The sequence below is a fragment of the Schistocerca piceifrons genome, chromosome X (assembly GCF_021461385.2).
Source record: "Schistocerca piceifrons isolate TAMUIC-IGC-003096 chromosome X, iqSchPice1.1, whole genome shotgun sequence".
Lineage (NCBI taxonomy): Eukaryota > Metazoa > Arthropoda > Insecta > Orthoptera > Acrididae > Schistocerca > Schistocerca piceifrons.
Genome location: NC_060149.1, coordinates 797,498,091 through 797,525,984, shown reverse-complemented (window position 1 = coordinate 797,525,984; position 27,894 = coordinate 797,498,091). Strand labels below are relative to the sequence as shown.

Genomic DNA, 27,894 nt, shown 5'->3' with positions numbered 1-27,894 from the left:
CACTGTGCCTTCCAGAATGACGAGATCACACAGGGAATGCCCCGGAAACACTCCCCGGAGCATAACGCTCCTTCCTTTGGTCTGAACCCTTCCGACGATAGTTGCAGGATGTTTTCTTCCTGCCGTAGATGCCAAGGGCCGTCTGTACGATGGAGAATATAACGTGATACCTCCGAAAAGGCCCCCTGTCGCCACTCAGTAAACGTCCAGTTGCAAATTCCAGCCTTCGTCACCGATTAACAGCAGTCAGCATGGGTGCATGAACTAAGCACCTGCTGCAGAAGCCCATACCTAGCAACGTTCACCGAACGGTCGTTGACGAAAGACTGTTAGTAGTCCCTTGGCTCATCTGGGCGTTCAGTTGCTCAACGCTTGCACGTCTATTCGCCCGCACACATCTCTGCAGCCGTCGTTCGCCCCTGTCTTCTATGGCTCGTGGTGTACCTCATTTGCTTCGTCGGGTTTGGGTAGTGCCGTTTTGCTATGCGCGGTATACTTTAACCAAGGGGGCACGCGAACAGTTTACATACTTAACCGTTCCCGAAAGCCAGTGATCATGCCCTTTTGGACGTGAGATAAGTCGCTCCTTTTCTGCACTATGAGAACGACTTCACTGTCTTCCGCCCCCCCCCCCCCCCTCTACTGAGGAAATATTAAGAAGTGATATGAACTGGGGCGGACACGCAAAATCGGCATTGGAGAAGACGAATGTAATACTTACATTATTGGAAGGGTTACAGAAAAATGCAGTGCATCTGCAGTGGAAATCGTATACAAGACGCTAGTATGACTTATTCTAGACTATTGTTTCTGACTGCAGCACTCTGTCTTTAGGCCACAAGTGGCCTATCGGGACCATCCGTCCGCCGTGTCATCCTCAGCTGAGGATGCAGATAGGAGAGGCGTGTGGTCAGCACACCGCTCTCCCGGTCCTTATGATGGTTTTCTGTGACCGGAGGCGCTACTATCCGGTCGAGTAGCTCCTCAATTGGCATCACGAGGCTGAGTGCACCCCGAAAAATGGCAACAGTAGAAATATGTCAAAAGTTATTACACGCATGCTGGTCACCCAGGTAATCTTCTAGTTCGTCTTTTTATTAATATCAAGTCGGCTTGTGTAACCAGTCTTGCAGGTTCATTTCTTAATTTCCTTTTCCGTTAACATACAACTCATTCGCATGTATCAGTTTCGGTTAGCCTCTGGTCGCTAGGGCATCTGCTGCATGGGTGGGGATACATAACATAACAGCCTCCCACGAGAACATCTTATCCCCTTTTATAGTCTATATCTGGAACGGCACACATTGTAGCGGCTTTGAATTTTTAAGTGAAAAGAATTCCCCATATGTATAAAAGATACCTGGATATTATGGAAAATCCTCGTATTTGGAAGGCATCGCGTATAGAGAAATAAGGTAAACAGTGTCAGTATTTTTACTGCATAAGGAACTGTGTGAATTCAATTACTGAGTTTATATTTTTTAAACTTCTTGGCCTTGTTCCGATTTTAATATTACAGCATTTTTTACGGTCATGCACGTTTTTTATTTTAGTTGATTTTGCACACGAGCTTCTTTTTACTACATAATAGCACCTTACACGTGATGGCTGCTGTGTTAAGGTGCTGCATGATCCTCGCGATTTCACTGCAACACAAATGCGCAAAATAATTGTTAGTGACGATTCTGTGCGTATAGAAAACAAGTTTTTTTGAGTGTTGTTATGCAGAAACCCTTTTCCCATTCTTCTGAAAGTTCACATAAGCCGCGCTAGTGGGTTGTTGCATTGGCACCTTACTTTTGTGACGGATGGAGAGGAACCGTAAGTCCTGTTTTCAAAACCCTCAATAATTTCAGTCCAATCTGCACTGATAATCTTTATTTTCTTATGTCTCATTCATGGCATGCAGAAAAGTATTGTACATTCTAGATGAAAATGGTATGCCTGTTCGGGACTTGAATCTGATCAAAGACTCACCAGCAAAACCATCAGAGCAGTCTCCACATGCCGACGCGAGTCTCAATCGTTTCTAATTCTCTCCTACTTTCTAGATCAGCTCTTTGGAAGCGTTGTTTCTGATTTCATCGGTGCTCATTCTACTACATCTTCCATTGTGTGATTCCACTCTTCTCCAGCTAGGCTCCAATTTATACAGCCTAACTGATTGAGCTTTTATATGTGTACTTTTTAATAACCAGCTGAGGTAAGGTTTCGTCAGTACGAGCGAAGTGTACTTTTTTGTTTTCTTTTAATTGTTGTTGTTGTTGTTGTTGTTGTTGTTGTTGTTGTGGTCTTCAGTCTCGAGACTGGTTTGATGCACCTATCCATGCTACTCTATCCTGTGCAAGCTTCTTCATCTCCCAGTACCTACTGCAACCTACATCCTTTTGAATCTGCTTAGTGTATTCATGCTTTTAATTAGCATACGGTAATTTGGCCACACATGCTTTTTGGAATTATAAGCTATACATGGTGTCACAGGAGAAATGAACGAGATTCAGGGATATGACAGGAAGATCATCTGAAGCAAAAATGTCTAGCAAAATTGGCACTAAAATCCATACCTTAAGAGCTGTGAGCACTGGTTCAACAGAGAATGTGTTTCACCATATCGAAGATGAACAAGTTCTCATACCTCTTAAGGTATGCACTTAAGAGCCCATGTTGATTGGATATTTTTCTCTTGTTTTGGTCAATACTACCATTTCTCAAAATAGGAAAAGCAAAGTGCTCATAGCTCTTAAGATATACATCTTAGAGCCAATGTTTACAAGACCTTATTGCTTCGAATGATCGTTCCTCTCATATCCCAGAATTGGGACATTCATCATGGGACGTCTTGCATGTTGCAAACACACAATGCGTTTAGACAGCACACGCCACATCAACTTTAAGCATGACGTTTTCTACGAACATTTTGATGTAAAAACACGACATACATACTAACGACACACTGAAAAATCACGTACATGTCCGAAAGAGAAGCGTAACCCTCAGTCTCCGTTTTTGGAGGCAGCGACAGAACCACAGAGGTCGACGACTGCGCTTAAAAGGAGTCATGTTGAAACCGCAGAGTCTTCAATGTCGGCTGTCTGAGTACCAGTAAGGATTGAAAACCCTCGTCAGGACCTTCATCAAGGCCTTTTCTAAAGCGGCAGTACAACTTCAGCTTCAATGCATCAGGTAAACGGACAAAGTAGTACCATCATGCATTCAAATAGATCTGTACGTTCCTCCAATGCAGGTTCTGTCTGTGAAGACGCTGTGATCTCCACGTACGTGTCTGGCAGTTTGGGGTCTTTCCTGTCTACACGCCAATGAGAGATCACGATAGGAAAGATGCTATAAAAAGAAAGGCAGGTTAGAGTATAATGTCACGTCGATAGAAATAATTAGAAACAGAGAAAATCTCAGATGAACAAGGAAGGGGTAGAAATGGGCAAAGATCTTATTTAAGAAATCATATCGATATTTTCGTAACTCATGGAAGGAAGGTACGTTGCAAATTTAATGTCCCGTCGGCAGCAAGGTCATCAACGACGAAATGCTGTCTTGTATTGGACAAGGAGAGGGAAGGAAATCGGCCACATGTAAGGAACAATCACAGTATTGGTTTCACGTGATGTAGATAAACGCGAGAAACATACACTGATTAGCCCTAACGTTATGACCACCGACCTAATATCGATATAAACCAATCCAGGCAATAGAAACGGCACCTGGCGACGAATGACTGCTAGTCAGACACAGGCACGGTGCATTTACACTACTGGCCAATAAAATTGCTACACCACGAAGATGACGTGCTACAGACGCGAAAATTAACAGACAGCAAGAAGATGCTGTGATATGAAAACGATTAGCTTTTCAGAGCATTCACACAAGGTTGGCGCCGGTGGCGACATCGACAACGTGATGACATGAAAGTTTCTAACCGATTTCTCATACACAAATAGCAGTTGACCGGCGGTGCCTAGTGAAATGTTGTTGTGATGCCTCGTGTAAGGAGGAGAAATGCGTACCGTGACGTTTCCGACTTTGATAAAGGTCGGATTGTAGCCTATCGCGATTGCGGTTTATCGTATCGCGACATTGCTGTTCGAGTTGGTCGAGATCCAATGACTGTTAGAAGAATATGGAATCGGTGGGTTCAGGAGGGTAATACGGAACGCCGTGCTGGATCCCAACGGCCTCGTATCACTAGCAGTCGAGATGACAGGCATCTTATCCGCATGGCTGTAACGGATGGTGCAGCCACGTCTCGATCCCTGAGTCAACAGATGGGGACGTTTGCAAGACAACAACCATCTGCACGAACAGTTCGACGAAGTCTGCAGCACCATGGACTATCAGCTCGGAGACCATGGCTGCGATTACCCTTGACGCTGCATCACAGACAGGAGCGCCTGCGATGATGTACTCAACGACGAACCTGTGTGCGCGGATGGCAAAACGTCATTTTTTCGGATGAATCCAGGTTCTGTTTACAGCATCATGATGGTCGCATCCGAGTTTGGCGACATCGCGGTGAACGCACACTGGAAGCGTGTATTCGTCATCGTCATACTGGCTTATCATCCGGCGTGATGGTATGGGGTGCCATGGGTTATACGTCTCGGTCACCTCTTGTTCGCATTGACGGCACTTTGAACAGTGGACGTTACATTTCAGGTGTGTTACGACCCGTCGCTCTACCCTTCGTTCGATCCCTGTGAGACCCTACATTTCAGCAGGATAATGCACGACCGCATGTTGCAGGTCCTGTACGGGCCTTTCTGGATACACAAAATGTTCGACTGCTGCCCTGGCCAGCACACTCTCCAGATCTCTCACCAACTGAAAACGTCTGGTCAATGGTGGCCGAGCAACTGGCTCGTCACAATATGCCAGTCACTACTCTTGATGAACTGTGGTATCGTGTTGAAGCTGCATGGGCAGCTGTGCCAGTACACGCCATCCAAGCTTTGTTTGACTCAATGCCTAGGCGTATCAAGGCCGTTATTACGGCCAGAGGTGGTTGTTCGGAGTACTGATTTCTCAAGATCTATGCACCCAATTAGCGTGAAAATGTAATCACATGTCAGTTCTAGTATAATATATTTGTTCAATGAATACCCGTTTATCATCTGCATTTCTTCTTGGTGTAGCAATTTTAATGGCCAGTAGTGTAGTATCAATGAGCACGCTGTCCGTGTGTAGAATGGGGAAGGCGCGCGATCTAAGTTTGACCGAAGGCAGGTTGTGATGGCCCGGATGCTCGGCAAGAGCAGTTAGCAAACTACACGACTTTTCGGGTTTTCGAGGAGTGCTGCGAAGCCAAGGTGAAACCACGTCCAGACATCGCAGGATTCGGCGGCCACCCCTCATTACAGATGTTGGACGTCGTGGGTTGGGCAAACTGGTTAAAACAGGACAGGTGGCGAATTTTGGAGGAACTAATATCAATCAGACTTTAATGATGGACAGAGTGCACTTTTAAGTCTAAACTGAAGAGTTTCCTCATGGCTCACCTCTTCTACTCTGTCGAGGAGCTCCTGAAAGAGCTGAAAAATTAAGCAAATTCCAGTGTTACATTGTTGATTTTCTTTATTTAAACTTACGACTTGTCGCCTGAATATGTTTCTTATATTTCATTTTATCTGTTTCTACTATCGTGTTATAATTTCATGTATTGACTCGTCCCATGACCATGGAGACTTCTCCTTAATTTGGTCCCACTGAAGAATAAAAAATAAATAAAATGGCGCAAGTAACAGCACTATTTCTGAGAGCAACACCTTATAAATAACAACTACTATGTAATGCCATAACGAAACGCTTATTTACGAAATTATGACCACCAACCATCTATCCTCAATAACGTGGGCCCCATGTATTGGCAGCTGTATTATATACGGCGATACAACTTAGAAGCCGGCCGAGGTGGCCGAGCGGTTCTAGGCACTTCAGTCCAAAACCGCACGACTGCTACGGTCGCAGGTTCGAATCCTGCCTCGGGTATGGATGTGTGTGATGTCCTTAGGTTAGTTAGGTTTAAGTAGTTCTAAGTTCTAGGGGACTGATGACCTCAGATGTTGAGTCCCATAGTGCTCAGAACCATTTGAACAATTTTGAACTACTTAGAACTCGGTTATTTGCAAGAAGTACTGAATCGACCTACCATGAAACTCTTGTATGCTAAATCACGCAATCCATTAGAACAACAGCATCCTAACACAAATTGCCATATGACTCTGAAGACTGTAAACAACCCCACACTGGGCAGCTGTACCTGTACACTCCATAGGAGCTCTGTTTGACTAAAATGCCCACGCATATCAAGGCCGTTATTACGGCCAGAGGTGGTTGTTCTGGGTATTGATTTCTCAGGATCTATGCACCCAAATTGCGTGAAAATGTAATCACATGTCCGTTCTAGTATAATATATTTGTCCAATGAGTACCCGTTTATGATCTGTATTTCTTCTTTGCGTAGCAATTTTAATGGCCAGTAGTGTAACTGAAGAAATGCAAACAGTAAAATTCAGTCAAGAGAAATAATGAAGTTTATAGACACAAGAATTTATAGCAGAGAACAACGTTGATAGCAATTAGTAGTGGAAATCCTATGAGAACCGTGTCATAGAAAGAAGAAGCACCATTAGTTTATGTAAAAGATTTACGTTCCCGGGGCAGTGGTCTGGATTCCACTCTAGCTCCTAGATATAATTTTAATGTCACGAAGTTTCATAAAAGCGCACACTCCACCGAAAAGTGATAGATTCATTGTTTGCTAACACTTTTCTCAGTAAATGAAGGTGGTAGACGAATGTCAAATGCGCAACCAAGCAACTATTTTAGGTAAACTGTTGAAGAAAAGTTGTGTCACCCTCTGGTTTGTGAGATGCAAATAGCGAGTAACAGCGCAGGCTGTGAATGCACGGTTTCTTACGGCCACCCGGGTTGGGATGCTAGGAGAAAGTGACCCTGGCCTTCTGCGGGCCTGTCAGCTCCGTCACACCATCTCAAGTAGGCTTATCGCGCGTCACGTTAGGACAGGAAGGATCTCGCATTTACTACCTTTTCCTGTTAGCCGGCCGGAGTGGCCGAGCGGTTCTACGCGCTACAGTCTGGAGCCGCGCGACCGCTACGGTCGCAGGTTCGAATCCTGCCTCGGGCATGGATGTGTGTGATGTCCTTAGGTTAGTTAGGTTTAAGTAGTTCTAAGTTCTAGGGGACTGATAACCTCAGAAGTTAAGTCCCATAGTGCTCAGAGCCATTTGAACCATTTTTCCTGTTACTAAACAACATTATAATATTTATCCATTTACTAGGTTTTCTCAAGGTGAACTTGTGTTATGGTTTTTATTTGTCTCCGTTACTGGTCAGGGGAAAATGTGACTGGTGCAAGATGGTAAGATTTGAAGACTTATGTGTGACTCATTGTAAACAAGTTGTAATCTTCACTCAAATAATTTTCAGCGGCGCATTGGGGAGGACCGGTTTTATCCCACGTCCAGTCAACTTTATTGATATTTCACACGGTCTCCCTAATTCGTTTCAAGCGAGCGCTGTAATAATTCCTTAAGAAAGGTCACGGCAGATTTTCAAATTTCGATCCTCTCGCTGGTCCAAACGCGCTTCTTATGGCCCTTATAACGATAATACGTTATATTCCCTGTACATTCTTTCTTTGTGCGCGCTTTTCCCGTAAGTACATAGACGTGAAAGCAAAAATAAAGCATGAACCATCCCTAGTTAGAGGAGGCGGAACCTTTTCGCGTTGGACTGTAGAGCTTTCACCGATTGTTGTACAAATGCGGCGTTATCAATTTGAGCAGTTTATTACAATAGCCATAATGTACGAACATATTGATTATTTACCACACGCCCGTACATGGCCTGATGTCACAATGTTATGTAAACTGTTGAATCAAACGTATCCAGACAGCCCTATCTAACGCAGAATTATCCACTAGATGTCAAAAGGGGCAGGCCGGCCAGTGTACAAGGAGGCGGGGAGCATTGTATTGTCAGTATAGAAGCAACAACAGCAGAGTGGGTCAAGAGAGCTCTATGGTTTCCCACGTGGAGTAGTCATTGGATGCCACCTGAGTAACAAATCTGCCAGGGACATATCAACTCATTTAAAGCTGCGAACGTCGACCGTTGCGGACGTGACTCTGAAATGGAAACGCGAAGAAACGGTGGATGACTAGAATCGAGGTATTTGGAGTGACGAAAAGCGCTATAACCCGTGGCAATCCCATGAAGCCGACCGGGTTTGGCGAATGCCTGAAAAACGTTAGCTGTCAACATGCGTGTCAGCGTCGTCGTAACTGCTGTCTGCTTTGCTTCACATCTGATGTGCAGCGAGCTACATTAATGTAAGTATTCACTGTATTTTTCTTACTTGTCACTTCTTCTTCCGTGTGTTTTTGCTTTTAGGAAGCTTCAATTTTCGAGTACTAGTAATTGATTTCGTGTTTGTTTTGAATACAGTCAAAGAGAGAATTGAAATTATATTTTGCTTGAAGTATGAGGGTATACCACCTGTCCCATCCATCTTGCACACCAGATGGAACAATTTTGTCATGGCTAGTTCTCCCAAGGCTGTCAGTAGTTCTGACAGAATGTCGTCTACTCCCACGACCTTGTTCCAACGTTGAACTTTCAGTGTTCTGTCAAATTCTTCTCGCAGTATCACGTCTCCCATCTCATCTTTACCTACGTCCTCTTCCATTTCAATACTACTACCTTCAAGTACAGCTTTCTTGTATGGACCCTTTACATACTCCTTCCACTTTTCAGCTTTCCCTTCTTTGCTTAGGACTAGTTTTCCATCAAAGTTGTGATATTCATACAGCTGCTTCTCTGCTCTCCAAAGGCCTCTTTAATTTTACTATAGGCGATGTAAATCTTCCCCTAGTGATTTATGTTTCTGAATTATTACATTTGTCCACCAGCCATACCTACTTAGCCATTTTGTACTTCCTGCCAATCCCATTTTGTAGACGTTCGTATTCCCTTTCACATTCTTCATTTACTACATTTTTTTATTTTCTGCTTTCATTACTTAAATTTTATATCTCCTGTGTTATGTATGTACTAGGCAAGTGATATATCCTCAGGATTTCTACGAGGCCTTGTCTTTTTACCCATATGATCATCTGCTATCCTCACTACTTCATCTTTCAGTGCTACCCATTCGTCTTCTACTGTATTCCCTTCCTCTGTTCTTGTCAATAATTGCCTAATGCTCCCTCTGAAACTCTCAACTTATCCAGACCCCATCTCCTTAATTTCCTAGGTTTTTGCAATTCTTCATAACCAATAAAACGTGATCAAGGTCTACATCTGCCCCTGGAAATGTCTTACAGTTTAAAATCTAGATCCGAAATGTCTTTCTTACCATTATATAATCAATCTGAAAGCTTCCGGTTTCTCCAGGTCTCCTCCAAGTGTACAACCTTCTTCCATGATTCTTACAACAAGTGTTAGTGAGATTAAATTATGCTTTGTGCAAGATTCTATCAGGCAGTATCTCCCTTCATTCCTTTTCCCCAGTCTGTATTCATCTATTATTTTTCCTTGTCTTCCTTTTCAAACAATCGGATTCCAGTCCCCCATCACTACTAAATTTTCGTCTCCCTTAACTATCTAAATAATTTCTTTTATCTCTTCATACATTTCTTTAATCTCTTCATCTGTGGAGCTAGTTTGCATATAAACTTGTACTACTGTCAATAATTCATACTAATCGCTGCTTCTCTCCACAACCATGCTGTCCAAAAATTGTACTACTGTGGTGGGTGTGGGCTTCATGTCTACCTTGCCTACAATAATGCATTCACTATGCTGTTCATAGTGGCTTATTCGCGTTCCTATTTTTTTATTCATCATTAAACCTTCTCCTGCATTACTCCTAGTTGATTTTGTATTTATAATACTGTAGTCATCTGACAAAAGTCTTGTTCTTCCTGCCGCCGAACTTCACTAATTCCCACTATGTCCAACTTTAATCTATTCACTTCCATTTTTAAATTTTCTAACCTATCTGCCTGATTTAGAGTGTGTGACATACCACGCTACGATCCGTAGAACGCCATGTTTGTTTCTCCTGATAACGACGTCGTCCTGAGTAGTCCTCGCCGGGAGATCCGCAATACTTTACCCAAGAGAATGCCATCAATATTTAACCATGCAATAGAGCTGCAATCCCTCATGAAAAATTACGGCTGTATTTTCTCTTTCCATTCAGCCGTTTGCAGTACCAGCACAGCAAGGCCGTTTAGGTTGACATCAGAAGGCCAGATCAGTCAGTCATCAAGATTGTTGCCCCTGCAACTACTGGAAAGGCTGCCGTTCCTCCTCGGAAACCACATGTTTCTCTGGCCTCTCAACAGATGCCTTTCCGTTGTGGTTGCGGCTATCTGTTTTGCCCGGTCACACAAGCCTCCCCACCAATGACAAGGTCCACTCTCTATGAAATCCTTGCTTCATTGCATTTATACGACCGTCAAACACAAAATTATCAAAATCATCACGTGCAACCTCCATTTTATCGAAAGTAACACACTGACACACCTGAACTCCAGCCGAAATGTGCTGAAACTGTTACAACAATGATGTTTGTGGATCTTGCAACTGTCAAAATACTTAAATTATCTTTTCTTCATACCTTACATTAAACGCAACCGGTATTCTCTTAAACGGATAGGCAAAGTATTAAATAAGATGAATTTTATACCCTGCCTAATGATTTTTGGTATTCTATATAATGCCTAGGCTTTCCATAAAATGCCGGATCATAGTTTGCCGGTAACATATACATTTCTTTGCTCTGTTTCGCCCTAAACTCCTTTGACTGCTGTCCCGTCAGTGTGCAGTGTCATACGTGGTACACATCACTAAAACTATCCTAGAAGCCTGATCATACGACCTTAGCTTAAGAGACAGCGAAGTTAACCAGAAACAATAAACCACGTCCCGGATATTAACAACGGCTGGCCAGCCTGAGTGTACGTATGTTCCTATACTCACTTAGGCAAAACACGTCAGAGGCGTATCATACCCACTTTTTAAACACGAAAAGCCACAATTTTCACCATATTTGCAGCTGTGACATACACGAACTTCCCTCCCATTTTAGATTAGCCCAGGTGCAGCTCATGGTTTCCATACTGGGGAAGGCTGTAACATTTATCAATCGGAACTAACTTAGGCCTCGAGCTACACTACAGATCAGTCTGTCACCACAACCTAGATTTCAGGAGGGGGCCGGGAGAAATGTCAAATTCTAGCCAAACGCTTACATACTGTATCTACTTTCTGTTTCATAAGCAAAAACTAAATAACATCAAAAGCTAACTCCAAGACAAAATCTACAAGTAGCTTATCCCCCAACGTCACATTTCCCGATAGTTTACCACAACAAATCGTACTAAAAGACACGTTTTGGAAAGATATTTAATGCAGTGTGTGTTAGCTTCTCTGCATCCCTAACGTTTGTGGTATTCTCATTTCTTAACCTCAGATGTTTAATGTTTTGCCTGCTCAATCCGCGGCGTCTGTACGTCCGCATGACGAAACAATGATGTTTCCATGACGTCACGGATCTTGTGCTTTGATTGGCTGACATGAGTAACCTGAGCAACCGCTTTGGTAATTTACACACCATATTTGTCGTATTCATTTTTATTTGCTACTTCTCCATTTCACTAGTCCACGTTACCTCGTGTTCCCAAGAGATTTGCTACCACAGTGCTTGGAGACTGTACCCCTTGTCCGGGCGAAAGGATGTGGTTTCAACACGATGGTGCACCAGCCCATTTCGATGTTAATGTCCGCGAGCACCTGAGCAACTCCTGCTATCATCGCTGGATCGGAAGTGGAGGTCCTTTCCCATGGCCAGCGCGATCTCCGGATCTCACATCTCTCGTTTTTTGCCTCCGGGATTACGTCAAGACGTCGGTGTATGAAACCACCGTAGAAACCGTTGTAGACCTGCTTGCTAGGGTCCAAGCTGCCTGTCTCCCGGTGCAGCAGACACTAGGTAACTTTGAGAGAGAGCGGCAGAACTTCGTACGCCATTGTCGTGTATGCATTGAGACTGGCGGTCTCCATTTTGTCTTGGAGTTAGCTACGTTGTTGTTATTCAGTGTGCGCTTAGTATGTCAATACCATAATAAATATGAATTTCCGACCATTGGTTCCCTAGCTGGGGTTGTGAACCCACTATCACGCCGGCCGGAGTGGCCGAGCGGTTCTAGGCACCGCGCGACCGCTACGATCGCAGGTTCGAATCCTGCCTCGGGCATGGATGTCTGTGATGTCCTTAGGTTAGTTAGGTTTAAGTCTTTCTAAGTTCTAGGGGACTGATGACCTCAGAAGTTAAGTCCCATAGTGCTCAGAGCCATTTGAACAATTTTGAACCCACTATCACCTGTTTCAATTTGACCAAAAAGGTTTGAGACAGCCTGTATACAGAATGTAGATGGCGTTACTCCTGAGTAATTTCTGCGGTTGCCCTGGATTGGTATTTCGCATGTCCACGTATGTAGTTTAAATTCGTGCCAATTTCACGTTTGTTGCACGCCGCCTTCGCGGTACTGTAATTTCTGAGGCCAGTTGTATACTTTGATCGACGTGGTCACGGTGGGGACCGCTGTGTAACGTACGTAGCGACGAGCACGGCCAGCCGGAGGACAGCCAGTCAGACAAGGAAACAGCCGGCAATACTCGGAAGCCCCGTTACGGTAGCGGGCGGACGTGCTTTCCGGTTGCGCTCGTGTCCAGCCGGCCACAGCCCAGCGCTTACTGGCTGCGCCCAGCGTATCGCGCCGTTTCGGCGCTTGTACCTCGCTCTAAATTTCGAGTTCCGCACGTACTCCAATGAAGCAAAATGGGAGGGGTACCCAAAAACACCGAAACTACTTTTTGAAAGCAATGTCTTTTCAAACTGTTTACAATACAACCTTGTTGTTATTGTGGTGCCGGCCGCGGTGGCCGTGCGGTTCTGGCGCTGCAGTCCGGAACCGCGGGACTGCTACGGTCGCAGGTTCGAATCCTGCCTCGGGCATGGGTGTGTGTGATGTCCTTAGGTTGGTTAGTTTTAAGTAGTTCTAAGTTCTAGGGGACTTATGACCTAAGATGTTGAGTCCCATAGTGCTCAGAGCCATTTTTTTGTTATTGTGGTCTTGGGTGTGTGAAATCTTATGGGACTTAGCTGCTACGGTCATGGGCGTACCCAGCGAGGGGCAGGGGGGCGGGAGGGGGGCGGCTGCCCCCCCCCCCCCAAGAAGATATTCGAACTCGTTCGAGCAGATCCGGGAGTAATTTTTTCGTCTTCGGCACGTTACTGTCGGCAGAGAAGTTTATAGAAACAATAAATTTAGCCACAAGCAATCCGATCTGCTATTCGTAGGCATGTTACGTCGCCAAGGAACAGCGTATTAACTTGTAGGCAGTAAGGGATCATGACTATGTGAAGTTTCTAACGAACAATCCACCATCCCAAAATGACAACGAATACTGGCGACGTTCGCTGGTAATACCATACATCGAATCATTCATGTCATCATTAAATATAAGATTTTCACCAGAAAATACACCAGCTTTTGTTCTAAATAAGCAACATCCCTTGAATATGAGCAATTCTAGTGTAACAGACTTCCTTAAAGGTGCAGAATTGTTTAAAACAATTTGTGGATTGGATGATATTGCCGGAGAACTGGAACTATGGTACAATTTGTGGAGGAAAAAGAATATAACTGAAGCTAAATTAAAGGATGTGGAAGTCGTTGACCTGTTTAACGAGACCAATATTTTTCCCTAGCATGACAAAAAGCACTAAAAATTTTGAGCACTATTCCATGCACAACAGCGACTGTGGAACGATCCTTCAACCCACTTCGAGGAGTGAAGACGTGGCTCAGAAGCACTATGGGAGAAGAAAGGCTCACAGGATTGTGCCTGATGAGCGTACACCGCAATTATGTAAAAGAAAACTGCGAGATGTTAAAGAAGAAAGTAATTGGGAAATTTGCGGCAAATCCAAGAAGATTATTACTGAATTAAAAAGTTGTATTTTTAAACAAGTGCATTCTTATATTTAAACTGTTTATTGAAAGCAGTTTTTCACTGGCTTACTGTTTTATTTAATAAGGAGTGCTGTTTGTTGCCTCGATTCCTTGTTTCCTGAGACTAGTATGACCTGCCCCCCCCCCCCCCCCAGTTCAGATCCTGAGTACGCCCTTGCATCAGTCCCTAAGCTTACACACTACTCAACCTAAATTATCCTAAGGACAAACACACATACCCATGCCCGAGGGAGGACTCGAACCTCCGCCGGGATCAGCCGCACAGTCCATGACTGCAACGCCTTAGACCGGTCGTCTAATCCCGAGCGGCTGTTGTGGTCTTCAGTCCAGAGGCTGGTTTGATGCAGTTTTCTGTTCTGCTCTATCCCGTGCAAGCTTCTTCATCTCCGAGTACCTACTGCAACCTACATCCTTCTGAATCTGCTTACTGAATTCGTCTCTCCGTCTCCTTCTACCATTTTCACACTCAACGCTTCCGTCCAGTACTAAATTGGTGATCCCTTGATGCCTCAGAACTCGTTCTACCAACCGCTCCCTTCTTCTACCAAAGTTGTGCCACAAATTCCTCTTCTCCCCAATTCTATTCAGTACCTCCTCATTAGTTACGTGATCGACCCATTTAATCTTCAGCATTTTTCTGTAGCACCACATTTAGAAAGCGTCTATTCTCCTCTTGTCCAAGTTATTTATCGTCCGTTTATTTCACTTTCATACCTGGCTACATTCCATACAAATGCTTCCAGAAAAGACTTCCTGACACTTAAATCTATACTCGATGCTTACAAATTTCTCTTCTTCAGAAACGCTTTCCTTGCCGTAGCCAGGCTTCCCAGATAGTAAAACTCATCTACTACATTAAGTGTCTCATTTCCTAACCTAATTCCCTCAGCATGACCTGATTTTATTCGACTACATTCCATTATCTTCGTTTTGCTATTGTTGGTGTTCATCTTATAGCCTCCTGTCAAGGCACTGTCCATTCCGTTCAACTACTCTTTCAGAGTCTTTGCTGTATCTGGCAGAATTACAATGCCATCGGCAAAACTCAAAGTTTTTATTTCTTTTCCGTGGATTTTAATTCCTACTTCAAATTTTTCTTTTGTTTCCTTTACTGCTTGCTCAATATATAGATTGAATAACAATGGGGATAGACTACAAACCTGTCTCACTCCCTTCTCAACCACTGCTTTCCTTTCATGACCCTCAACGTTTAACTGCCATTGGTTTTCTGCACAAATTGCAAATAGCCTTTCGCTCCCTGTATTTTACCCCTGCCACCTTCAGAATTTGAAAGAGAGTAATCCAGTCAACATTGTCAAAAGCTTTCTCTAACACTACAAAGGCTATAAACGTAGGTTTGCCTTTCCTTATTCTATCTTCTAAGAAAAGTCGTAGGGTCAGTATTGGCTCGCGCGTTCCAACGTTTCTACGATATCCAAACTGATCTTCCCCGATGATGGCTTCCACCGGTTTTTCCATTCGTCTGTAAAGAATTCGTGTTCGTATTTTGCAACCATGACTTATTAAGCTGATAGTTCGATAATTTTCACGCATGTCAGAACCTGATTTCTCTGGAATTGGAATTATTATATTCTTCTTGAAGTCTGACGGTATTTCGCCTGCCTCATACATCTTGCTCACCAGATGATAGATTTTTCTCATGGCTGGCTCTACAAGGCTGTCAGTAGTTCTAATGGAATGTTTTCTACTCCCAGGGTCTTGTTTCGACATAGGTCTTTCAATGCTCTGTCAAATTCTTCACATAGTATCATATCACCCATTTCATTTTCATCTACGTCCTCTTCCATTTCCGTAATATGGCCCGTAAGTACCATCTATATACTCCTTCCACATTTCTGCTTTCCCTTCTTTGCCTAGGACTGCTTTTCCATCTGAGCTCTTGATATTCATGCAGGTGGTTCTCTTTTTTGTAAAAGTCTCTTTAATTTTCCTGTAGGCAGTTTCTGTCTGAACCCTCGTGATATATGCCTCTACATTCTTGCATTTGTCCTCTAGCCATCCCCGCTTAGCCATTTTGTATTTCCTGTCGATCTCATTTTTGAGACGTTTGTAGTCCTTATCGCCTGCTTCATTTACAGCATTTTTATGTTTTCTCCTTTCATCAGTTAAATTCAATATCTCTTCCTTTAGCCAAGGGTTTCTACTAGCCCTTGTCTTTTTACATACTTAATTTTCTGCTGCCTTCACTATTTCATCTATCAAAGCTACCCATTCTTTTTCTATTGTATTTCCTCCCCCTATTCTTCTCAATCGTTCCCTAATGCTCTCTCTGAAACTCCCTACAACCTCTGGTTCTTTCATTTTTTCCAGGTCCCATTCCCTTAAATTCCTACCTTTTTGAAGTTTCTTCAGTTTTAATCTACTGTTCATAACCAATAAATTGTGGTCAGGGTCCACATCTGCCCCTGGAATCGTCTTACAATTTAAAACCTGGTTCCTAAATCTCTGTCTTACTACTATACAATCTATCTGAAACATTCCAGTGTCTCCAAGTCTCCTCCAAGAACACAGCCTTCTTTCATGATTCTTAAAACAAGTGTTAGTGTGATTAAATTATGCTTTGTGCAAAATTCTACCAGGCAGTTTCCTCCTTCATTCCTTTCCCCCAGTCTGTATTCACCTATTATTTTTCCTTCTCTTCCTTTTCCTACTATCGAATTCCAGTCCCCGATCACTACTAAATTTTCGTCTCCCTTAACCATCTAAATAATTTCTTTTATCTCATCATACATTTCTTCAATCTCTTCATCATCTGCGGAGCTAGTTGGCGTATAAACTTGTACTGTATTTATAACCCTTTATTTACCTGATGAGAAGTGTTGTTCCTCCTGCCAACGAACTTCACTAATTCCCACTATACCTAAGTTTAACTTATCCATTTCCTTTTTTTAATTTTCTAATCTACCTGCCCATTTAAGCGCTCTGACGTTCCCTACTCCGATCCGTAGAACGCCAGTTTTGCTTCTCCTGATAACGACGTTCTGCTGAGTAGTCCCTGCTTGGAGATCCGAAAACCTTATCCCCTTCATATTACTTTCTCTTACAAATAATACGTTTGTCCCACCAGTGCTTTCACTGTTCGAAACATTTTTTGTAGTCATCTTTAGAAATGGATGACAGCTCCTCCTTTGTGTTTTTCTTGACTTCTTCAGTGTTGTGAAACCGGTGTCCTTTTTGCCCCTTTTCATGCGTGGAAATAAGAAAAGTCGCACGGAGCCACGTCAGGAGAGTAAGGTGCGTGGGAACCATGCCACATTTAGCCAAAAACAGTCAAACAGAGATGGATGTGTGTGCAGGTGCGCTGTCGTGGTGGAAGAACCAGTCTCCTGTCTGCCACAAATCGAGTCTTTTCTGATGAACACTGTTGCGCAATCTCCTTAAAACGCATTAAAACAATCTATGAGCACGAGCTCGCGAAGTTTTTCAATATTTTCGTCGATTGGGGCAGTTGATGGACTTCCAGAATAAGGTTTGTCATCAATCTTCATGTCGCCATTTTTAAATCGAGGAAACCACGCGTACACCGGAGCTTTTCCCATAGCATCATCTTGGTAAGCTGTTTTAACATTAAAACAGTTTCAGCAGCATTTTCATCGCGTAGGAAACAAAGTTTCACAGCTGCACGTTGTTCACTTAAACTCGCCATCATAAAAAACGAAACAAGAACAAAACAACGCTAGCAAAAAGAATCACTGCAAATGGACAGAACAAGCCAGGTCGACAACACAGGCGGCACTGAACTGGCAATGAGTTGTGCTATACATGCCTAGCAGCAGAAATGCGTACTACGCAAGCTTCGCCCTCGGCAATGTTATTCTGGTTTGTTTTGGGTAACCTCTTGTACGTCTCGATTCAGCGAACAGTAGGGCGAAGATGTGGTGGCCATTTAAACGAAACTACGAGGGGTCTACAAAAAGTAAGTTAAACATAATTATGTCACACCAAGTAACTGTTATTGAATGCTGCACTGTACTTCTAAGTGACACAAATAATTACACCATTTTTAACATAGTCATCTTTCTACCATCGTTCAACTCTTCGACGACAGAAATCCGCTCTTTCGCCACCGAACCACCCGAGAGCTGCTGTGCGAACATCCTCATCGTTGCAAAATCCCTTTCCCCAGATGTTCTTTCAGCTTCTCAATTGTCTAGACATTGTCGCCTGTGGCCGATGTCGATAGCATTCTTCCCGATCACCATCACCATATGTACGGCCTAGGTTAAATTGATGGCAACTTTTCGCTTCGGCTTGACGCGACATTGCATTTGATTCATATATCACCGAAATTTTACGGAGCATCTGAGTGCAGTTTTGACTTTTTGTCAACAAGAATAGTATCGTCCCTTGTACCTCAACTGCCGACCGTTGTGACCGAGCGGTTCTAGGCGCTTCAGTCCGGAACCGCGCTGCTGCTACGGTCGCAGGTTCGAATCCTGCCTCGGGCATGGATGTGTGTGATGTCCTTAGGTTAGTTAGGTTTAAGTAGTTCTAAGTCTAGGGGACTGATGACCTCAGATGTTAATGCTTAGAGCTATTTGAACCATTATTTTTACCCCAACTTTGAAGGACGTTACCAGTTGTGTTCCCACACTGCGATGCACCACAGCTGAACTGTGTCAGCAGAAAACATGGAGCATGTATTCTCTCCTGACAATGTGACACTTTTGTTACGCAACGGTCTTAGCATGCTACAACATATGTAAGTTACTTTCTGAAGTCCTACATATGTTTTAGAGGGGAAGTGAGAAGATACTATAAAAATTAGGCAAGCGATATAATAATAGGAATGTATTAGATAATGAAAAAGAAAACAGAAAGTTATCGTGAGCAAATATCACATTTCATCAGTTCAGATGACAAATGTAACAGAAACTAACAAATGAGAGGAAATTTTGCTAGAATTTCCAGACTTCTTCATATTTTTGCAGAGTTCAAGAGATGAATCACAAGCAGAGGTACTTTGTAATGAATATAATAACATTTCTGAAATAATATACGATCAAATGTATAAAGGTTTCTGAGGTACGAAAAGAGGAAAGGGGTACAGACACATTCACTCTGAATGTTCAGATCTCAAAGGAAGTGCTGTCGAGGAAAGTACGAAACTAAGATGCACAAGACTGCAGATATTTCAACATCGTTTGTTTTCCGAAATCAATAAACTTGTGCAGATACTGTGAACTACATGTAGGCATCTAAGAGCTCTTATTGTATTAGTGGATTCAGTATTGTTTTACTTACTGCTCCTGCATATTTTTTAGGACCATGGCAGTTTGCTGTATGCACTTTAATATTGACACTCGCAAATAATGCGATAGGGATAACCTTCTGAAGAAGGGCACTAAGTGCCCGAAACCGGTGATGAAATTAAATTTCCCTTATGCAACTGGTAGCTTATTACTTCATTATAAACCTGAACTTAACACCTGATCTGCTACCTGATGAAGACAGCCTCCGAAACATGTCGTAAATTTTAAAAGAAAACTTAATTTTTGGTGAGTAGTAACGTTGTGTTTACATTGTACTTCAAAAGTAGTCATTCTTGGCAAGTAACATTGGATCCTATAGAATAACGTGGAGCTACGGCCTACGCCATCAGATAACCACCTACACGTTCAGGGGTAGAAAGTCGTATCCCATAAATAATCTTCTTTTTGTGACGGTACACACAAACCAGACCTGATGTGTACAAGATGTAAGAAAACCTATTGGAACATATTATCTCTCAGTCATCGGTGCTTCATACTGCATCGTCTTGGCTCTGTTTGCATCGTCTTGACGCTACTTTATGAAGTGCCAATGTTGGTGGGGGGGGATTGCCGCTGATGCAGTTTGTGCAACTGTGTCGCACGGTGATAACATAACCCGATTGTCGAGATCGAGTTTTGTGATAGTAGAAACAGACTGACGGGATCAAGTTTTGTGATAGCAGAAACCGGTTGTCGGGACCGAGTTTTGTGGGAGCAGAAACCGGTTGTCGGGATCGAGTTCCGGTGCTACCCTGCGTCGCATAATCTCTACTGTTACGTGGGGCAATCTTCGTCACTGTTCGTCGATCTTGATCACTGTTCGTCTCCATGAACTACACTGCCAGTCTTCAATACTTTAGCTAAAAAGTCGGAGAGGACCCGAACTTCCCTAATTTCCACGTGACCATTTGCACAGCCTAGTGCACTACAGACTAACTTCTTTTGTCGAAATAACGAACAAAAATGACAGTAAACAGAGTTTTTACACCAAAAGGAAGCTGCGGTGAGGAACACAGGTGCTTCAGTTACTTTGAGAGCCATCTGCAAATATTTTCTGAGACAGCGCCCGAATTTACGCTATCGTCAAATTCGTCTGCTTGAGAACTGAAATGGAGAATACGTTATTTTAAGAAATACAGCGACCAACCACTTTTTCACAAATCTTTATACATGCCAATATGCGTTTGGGGCTTTCACCCATCTTCAATTGGCGTAAAACATATTTCAATCTTCAGTTAAAAACATCGACTGCCATTTGGAAGCTATCACGACAAATGATGACGGGGGAAAGCCCAAAATGCTTAGTAGCTTAAACAAGAGAACATAAAAAGTGGCTGCTCGCTGTATTTCTTAATATAATATAATCCACAGCCTCAGAAAATGGTTCAAATGGCTCTGAGCACTATGGGACTTTACTTCTGAGTTCATCAGTCCCCTAGAACTTAGAACTACTTAAACCTAACTAACCTAAGGACATCACACACATCCATGCCCGAGGCAAGATTCGAACCTGCGACCGTAGCGGCCGTGCGGTTCCAGACTAAAGCGCCTAGAACCGCTCGGCCACCCCGACCGGCCACAGCCACAGAGATCAATAGCTAATAAAATGGATAAATTATCGTTAGCGAGAATACGGTCTCAGAAGGCGGACACATATAGTATCAGTCACAATGTCGGTACTGTACCTCGACAGTTGCTTCGACTCACGTTTGGTTCCACGGAATCCTCGAAGAGCTGACTGATAAAATAAAGACGAGGTCAAAAGATGACTCATGAGCAAAAGATTATTGCTGGGAAAGTGGGGGACAACCCAGCAACGCTATAGGATATAGACAGAAACAAACATAACTTATACAATACTGGTACTCCTAAAATGTCTCCGGACGTGAAGACTAATTCAAAAAACCATCAAAGACACCATGTGGCCAAAAATCTCCTGGTACGTATTCCAGTTCGTTCAAATGAAGTCGCAAATCGACTATATTTTCACGTAGTTTTCAGTGACATCGACTGAAATACCTGTATATGTACTCCGTAATTAAGTGTACGATGTATGGCGTAAAGTATTCAGAGCACTTATTATTATTATTATTATTATTATTATTCATCCCCTTTTCTGTCCAGCTGGCCGCTGTGGCCGATTGGTTCTAGGCGCTTCAGTCCGGAACCGCGCGACTGCTACGGTCGTAGGTTCGAATCCTGCCTCGGGCATGGATGTGTGTGATGTCCTTAGATTAGTTAGGTTTAAGTAGTTCTAAGTTCTAGGGGACTGATGACCTCAGATGTTAAGTCCCATAGTGCTCAGGGCCATTTTGAAACTTTTCCGTCCGATTCGCGTAAAGAGTGAGAAAAATGCTATTGTATGCATACCTATACTCCCGAAATCTCCATTTTGTCGCACTTACAGGGCTCGGATGAACCAACAACGCCAACAAAACTTCTTTTCCGTCTGTGCCAGATACTCTTTGCCTAAATTCACTGAACATCATTTTGCCAGGAAAAATGTCGTCTTTATACCACTGATAATAGTTCAAGTTTCCTCTGCACCTGCTAAACATTTCCACGGATTAAAGTGGCCATTTATTAACTCGGAGACAAATCTCCGAATTCCTTCGTTCTCGTCCTAGATTGCGACTTAGGAAGAGTCTAAATAACTCGAGCAACACTCACTAACATATCACACGAGAGTTTGTACACGGTCTTGTTTCATCAAACCGAAATCATCCACTCTCCTTCCTAACACTCATACAACAGATTTTGTGTGTTTGGCCGACATCATGCCGCATCGAAACTCTTAACATTAGACATAATAGCAGTGTCATATTGGAGTTCTGAGCTCCGCTCCCGTATTTAGAGAAAATAACAATGGATTAAGGATGCGTCCGCCATTTTGTACGTACACATGAGTGTTTTGTTTTAACACTCAAACATGTTTCACCACAGATGTGGTATCCTCAGTGGTTTTTTTTTTTATTTCTCTGAAATACACTCCTGGAAATGGAAAAAAGAACACATTGACACCGGTGTGTCAGACCCACCATACTTGCTCCGGACACTGCGAGAGGGTTGCACAAGCAATGATCACACGCACGGCACAGCGGACACACCAGGAACCGCGGTGTTGGCCGTCGAATGGCGCTAGCTGCGCAGCATTTGTGCACCGCCGCCGTCAGTGTCAGCCAGTTTGCCGTGGCATACGGAGCTCCATCGCAGTCTTTAACACTGGTAGCATGCCGCGACAGCGTGGACGTGAACCGTATGTGCAGTTGACGGACTTTGAGCGAGGGCGTATAGTGGGCATGCGGGAGGCCGGGTGGACGTACCGCCGAATTGCTCAACACGTGGGGCGTGAGGTCTCCACAGTACATCGATGTTGTCGCCAGTGGTCGGCGGAAGGTGCCCGTGCCCGTCGACCTGGGACCGGACCGCAGCGACGCACGGATGCACGCCAAGACCGTAGGATCCTACACAGTGCCGTAGGGGACCGCACCGCCACTTCCCAGCAAATTAGGGACACTGTTGCTCCTGGGGTATCGGCGAGGACCATTCGCAACCGTCTCCATGAAGCTGGGCTACGGTCCCGCACACCGTTAGGCCGTCTTCCGCTCACGCCCCAACATCGTGCAGCCCGCCTCCAGTGGTGTCGCGGCAGGCGTGAATGGAGGGACGAATGGAGACGTGTCGTCTTCAGCGATGAGAGTCGCTTCTGCCTAGATGCCAATGATGGTCGTATGCGTGTTTGGCGCCGTGCAGGTGAGCGCCACAATCAGGACTGCATACGACCGAGGCACACAGGGCCAACACCCGGCATCATGGTGTGGGGAGCGATCTCCTACACTGGCCGTACACCACTGGTGATCGTCGAGGGGACACTGAATAGTGCACGGTACATCCAAACCGTCATCGAACCCATCGTTCTACCATTCCTAGACCGGCAAGGGAACTTGCTGTTCCAACAGGACAATGCACGTCCGCATGTATCCCGTGCCACCCAACGTGCTCTAGAAGGTGTAAGTCAACTACCCTGGCCAGCAAGATCTCCGGATCTGTCCCCATTGAGCATGTTTGGGACTGGATGAAGCGTCGTCTCACGCGGTCTGCACGTCCAGCACGAACGCTGGTCCAACTGAGGCGCCAGGTGGAAATGGCATGGCAAGCCGTTCCACAGGACTACATCCAGCATCTCTACGATCGTCTCCATGGGAGAATAGCAGCCTGCATTGCTGCGAAAGGTGGATATACACTGTACTAGTGCCGACATTGTGCATGCTCTGTTGCCTGTGTCTATGTGCGTGTGGTTCTGTCAGTGTGATCATGTGATGTATCTGACCCCAGGAATGTGTCAATAAAGTTTCCCCTTCCTGGGACAATGAATTCACGGTGTTCTTATTTCAATTTCCAGGAGTGTACATACATGTATGGATTAGGAGATACATTGCTATTCTGTTGCTATTTAAATTACATATGCACTTTACTTTTCATTTTACGTTGTGTGTGTCCTGTGGCTACCAACCGAAAGCAGCCACAGGTCTAAATTAGCACAACATGTAATTTGCAAACAAGAGGATTTTAGGATATCGTCTACCACGATCTTTAAAATGTATGTTCAGGTAAAATTCGTGGCTTATGCCAGTTTTTGGCCTTACCATTGTAGTGTTTGGCTAGTCTGAGCTGTGACAGGTTTGTTTTTGTGTGCCAAATGTGTTTTTGTATAGTCAGACTAACCTGTGGAGATAGGCGACATTTTTTTGAAGCTTCGGTATGGAGAACTATTTGGTGTAGTTTGTTATTCACGGGTTATGTTTCGTAATTTGACAGTGTTTACTAGCGTTTTCTCCTGCTCAGTTGTGGATATTGCGTTTGCTATGTTGCTGTGACTTTCACACATCTTTCACTACACTAATTTACGTTTCTGATGCGCTTTTGACTGCTGTCTGTTTTTGTTTTGTTTTGGTTTGACGTCCGCTAACTTTGAATCTCTTCAGTCCGTTCTTCATGAACGTGTGTCTGTGTGTCTGTGTGTGTGTGTGTGTGTGTGTGTGTGTGTGTGTGTGTGTGTGTTATTTTGTGTTTCCAGTGGTTCGTTTAGAGGGTTGAATAGTGTTTTGTTACGTAGTACTATTCGTTGTTGATAACTTTTTTGCCCTATGTGATAGCTTTTTGGATGTGGTAATTTTCTTTTATTGTTAGAAATTAGTACAGATGATTACTGTATTTTAGGATTTGGAGGCCTGCTTCTACGCCACTGGGCACTAGGATAGTAGTTGTTTTTGATGAGATGGTTTGCAAATGACGAATGTGTGCTGTCACTTTTCAGTGCTCTTAAATGTTCTGAGCATCTTATCCTGAAATTTCTATATGTCTGCCTCATGTATACCGTATACATATATACAGGTCAGCTACTATATAGCTGCTATATTGAATTTATCTATGGTTGTGTTCGACATTTTTAATCTTTTCTGCAGTGTTGTTTGCTTCATATGTCACATGTACACTATGTGATCAAAAATATCCGGACACTTGAAAAACATACCTTTTTGCATATTGCCAGGTACTCCATATTAGCGACCTCAGTAGCCATTAGACATCGTGAGAGAGCGGAACGGGGCGCTCCGCGTAACTCACGGACTTCGAACGTGGTCAGGTGATTGGATGTCACTTGTGTCATACGTCTGTATACGAGATTTCCACACTCCTAAACATCCCTAGGGCCACTGTCTCAGATGTGATAGTGAAGTGGAAACATGAAGGAACACGTAAAGCACAAAAGCGTACAGGCCGACCTCGTCTGTTGACTGACAGAGATCGCCGACAGTTGAAGAGGGTCGTAATATGTAATAGGCAGACAGCTATCCAGACCATCACACAGGAATTCCAAAATGCATCAGGATCCACTGCAAGTACTATCACAGTTAGGCGGGAGGTGAGAAAACTTGGATTTCATGGTCGAGCGGCTGCTCATAAACCACACATCATGCCAGAAAATGCCAAACGACGCCTCGCTTGGTGTAAGGAGCTTAGGCATTGGAGTATTGGACGATTGAACACTGGAACAACGTTGTGTGGAGTGACGTATCACGGTACACAATGTGGCGATCCGATGGCATGGTGTGGGTATGACGAATGCCCGGTGAACGACATCTGCCAGCGTGTGTAATGCCAACAGTAAAATTCGGAGGTGGTGGCAATATGGTGTGGTCGTGTTTTTCATGGAGGAGGCCTGCACCCCTTTTTGTTTTGCGTGGCATTATCACAGCACAGGTCTACATTGATGATTTAAGCACCTTCTTGCTTCCCACTGTTGAAGAGCAATTCGGGGATGGCGATTGCATCTTTCAACACGATCGAGCACCTGTTCACAATGAACGGCCAGTAGCGGAGTGGTTACTCGACAATAACATGCCCGTAATGGACTAGCCTGCACAGATTCCTGCCCTGAATCCTATAGAACACCTTTGGAATGTTTTGGAATGTATACTTCGTGCCAGGCTTCACCGACCGACATCGATACCTCTCCTCACTGCAGCACTCCGTGAAGAATGGGCTGTCATTCCCCAAGAAACCTTCCAGCACCCAATTGAACGTGTGACTGCGAGAGTGGAAGCTTTCATCAAGGCTAAGGGTGGGCCAACACCTTACTGACGTCCAGGATTATCGATGGAGGGTGCCAGAAACTTGTAAGTCATTCTCAGCCAGGTGTCCTGATACTTATGATCACATAGTGCATACGTTGTTTTCTCATGATATTTTGTATTTTGTATTTTCTCTCTCTCTCTCTCTCTCTCTCTCTCTCTCTCTCTCTCTGTGTGTGTGTGTGTGTGTGTGTGTGTGTGTGTGTGTGTGTGTGTGTGTGTGTGTGTGTGTGCATATATAATTTAAACAGAAACAAAATCTGATGTAACATATCTTCTAACCTACACATAATCTGTATACGTGTATTTCAGGAAAATAAAAGAAGAAACTCACTCTCGATGCCACAACTGTGGTGAAACATGTGTGAGTGTTAAAACAACAATTTGTGTACTTGCAAAAAGGGTGACCCATTAAGATATAGCAGCGTTTGTGAACATTTAATCATCTAGGAAGATTAACCTGAAGGAATCCGAACTCGCAATATGGGTAGAACGGTGAACCGGCAATAAGTGAGAAAGACTACAGGAAAACTGTTATGCGAAAGCCCAGTAGCTTCTGCCTTTACTGTCTGAAGAGGCCCATGGAAAGAATATTAGTGTTTAACGACACACCAACGACAGTTCAGTAGAGGCGGAGCACAGGTAAACACTAAATTGAGGCACTGAAAAACAGCGAATTCAATGCATCTGCTAGTGTACCTTACAGACAATAAAGTTGCAAAGTTCGTAGTATCAGCAAGTGAGTGATGTCGATAGGCTCCTCAGGATTCGTCCCCGGAAAATGAGTTTCACATAGCGCAGCATTTTCCTTGTACAGGACACGGATCTGCAACAGTGATACAGGATCACTGGCATAGCATGACCCCAACGAGTCGCACAAGTTCGTACGCAGTGTTGGTTCGGCACTGTACCACTGCAAAGGGTGCCGACCTGTTTGCGTATACGGTTCAGTGGCGTCGGCTATGAGGTGGATCCGTGGCACACATACCGCTGTGTCGGCTTGCAGTGTTTCGAAACCACAAACGCCCGGACAACAATTGACAAGTAAACGGCGTCGATTGTATTCACACCAGTCCCGCTTCAGCCTGTCTTACACTTGCGGCTGCATACGTGTTAAAATGTTACGCGCTGTCTGCAGTAAGGCAACCTGTATTGTCGAGTGGCATAGGCGACAAATGCCAAGTATGATGGTTTGCGTGCTACTTCATACAATACGAGATGTCGACCGCTACGTACTGGGGCAATCGGTACAGCAGACGCTGCGTCACGAAGGGATTAAAACCCAGATTATTGCTTCTCCTTCGGGTTATTACGCAATCCATATTGTAGCAGGACAATGTATGGCCACATATATCGAAGAAAGAGCAAGTCTTAAATAAACGGTCCTGGCGGAAGGAGAGCTCAACTGGTGGAGCACTTACTCGCCAAAGGTACAGGTCCCGAGTTCGAGTCTCGGTTTGGCACACAGTTTTAATCTGCCAGGAAGTTTCAAGCCATAAATAGGTTTTGCCTTGAACAGTACGCATTTTTTTTTCTTTTCTTGTCTTCGCCCATACATGTTTCGATAATGTTACACCATCATCATTTTATCCAGCTGCACAAATCGTTCATGTTGCTATCTGTCTTCTGAAGTAAAGCCGACATTTCAATGTAGTTTAAAATTTCAGATGACAAACTGTTCTGAAATAGCAGCTGTACTGCAGACGACAAACAAAAAATAAAGGCAAACGCAATGATTATGGGGTAACATCACTAAAACATATATGGGTGCAAAGAGAACAAAAGAAATTGTGTTTTGTTCACGAAAGATTCTTCAAAACATTTTTAAGGGTTGGTCATTCTCCGCTATACATGGCCAGATATTGTCATTCAGATGAATGTGAGCAAACATTTCTCGAAGCATTCCGA

At 43.9% G+C, this 27,894-nt stretch overlaps 1 protein-coding gene across 1 annotated transcript in view; it reads right to left on the bottom strand.

Annotated features, from left to right (window-relative positions):
• Positions 1-27,894, bottom strand: part of LOC124721833 — a 350,749-nt gene that overhangs the window by 262,588 nt on the left and 60,267 nt on the right. The gene's annotated exons all lie outside the window — the stretch shown is intronic.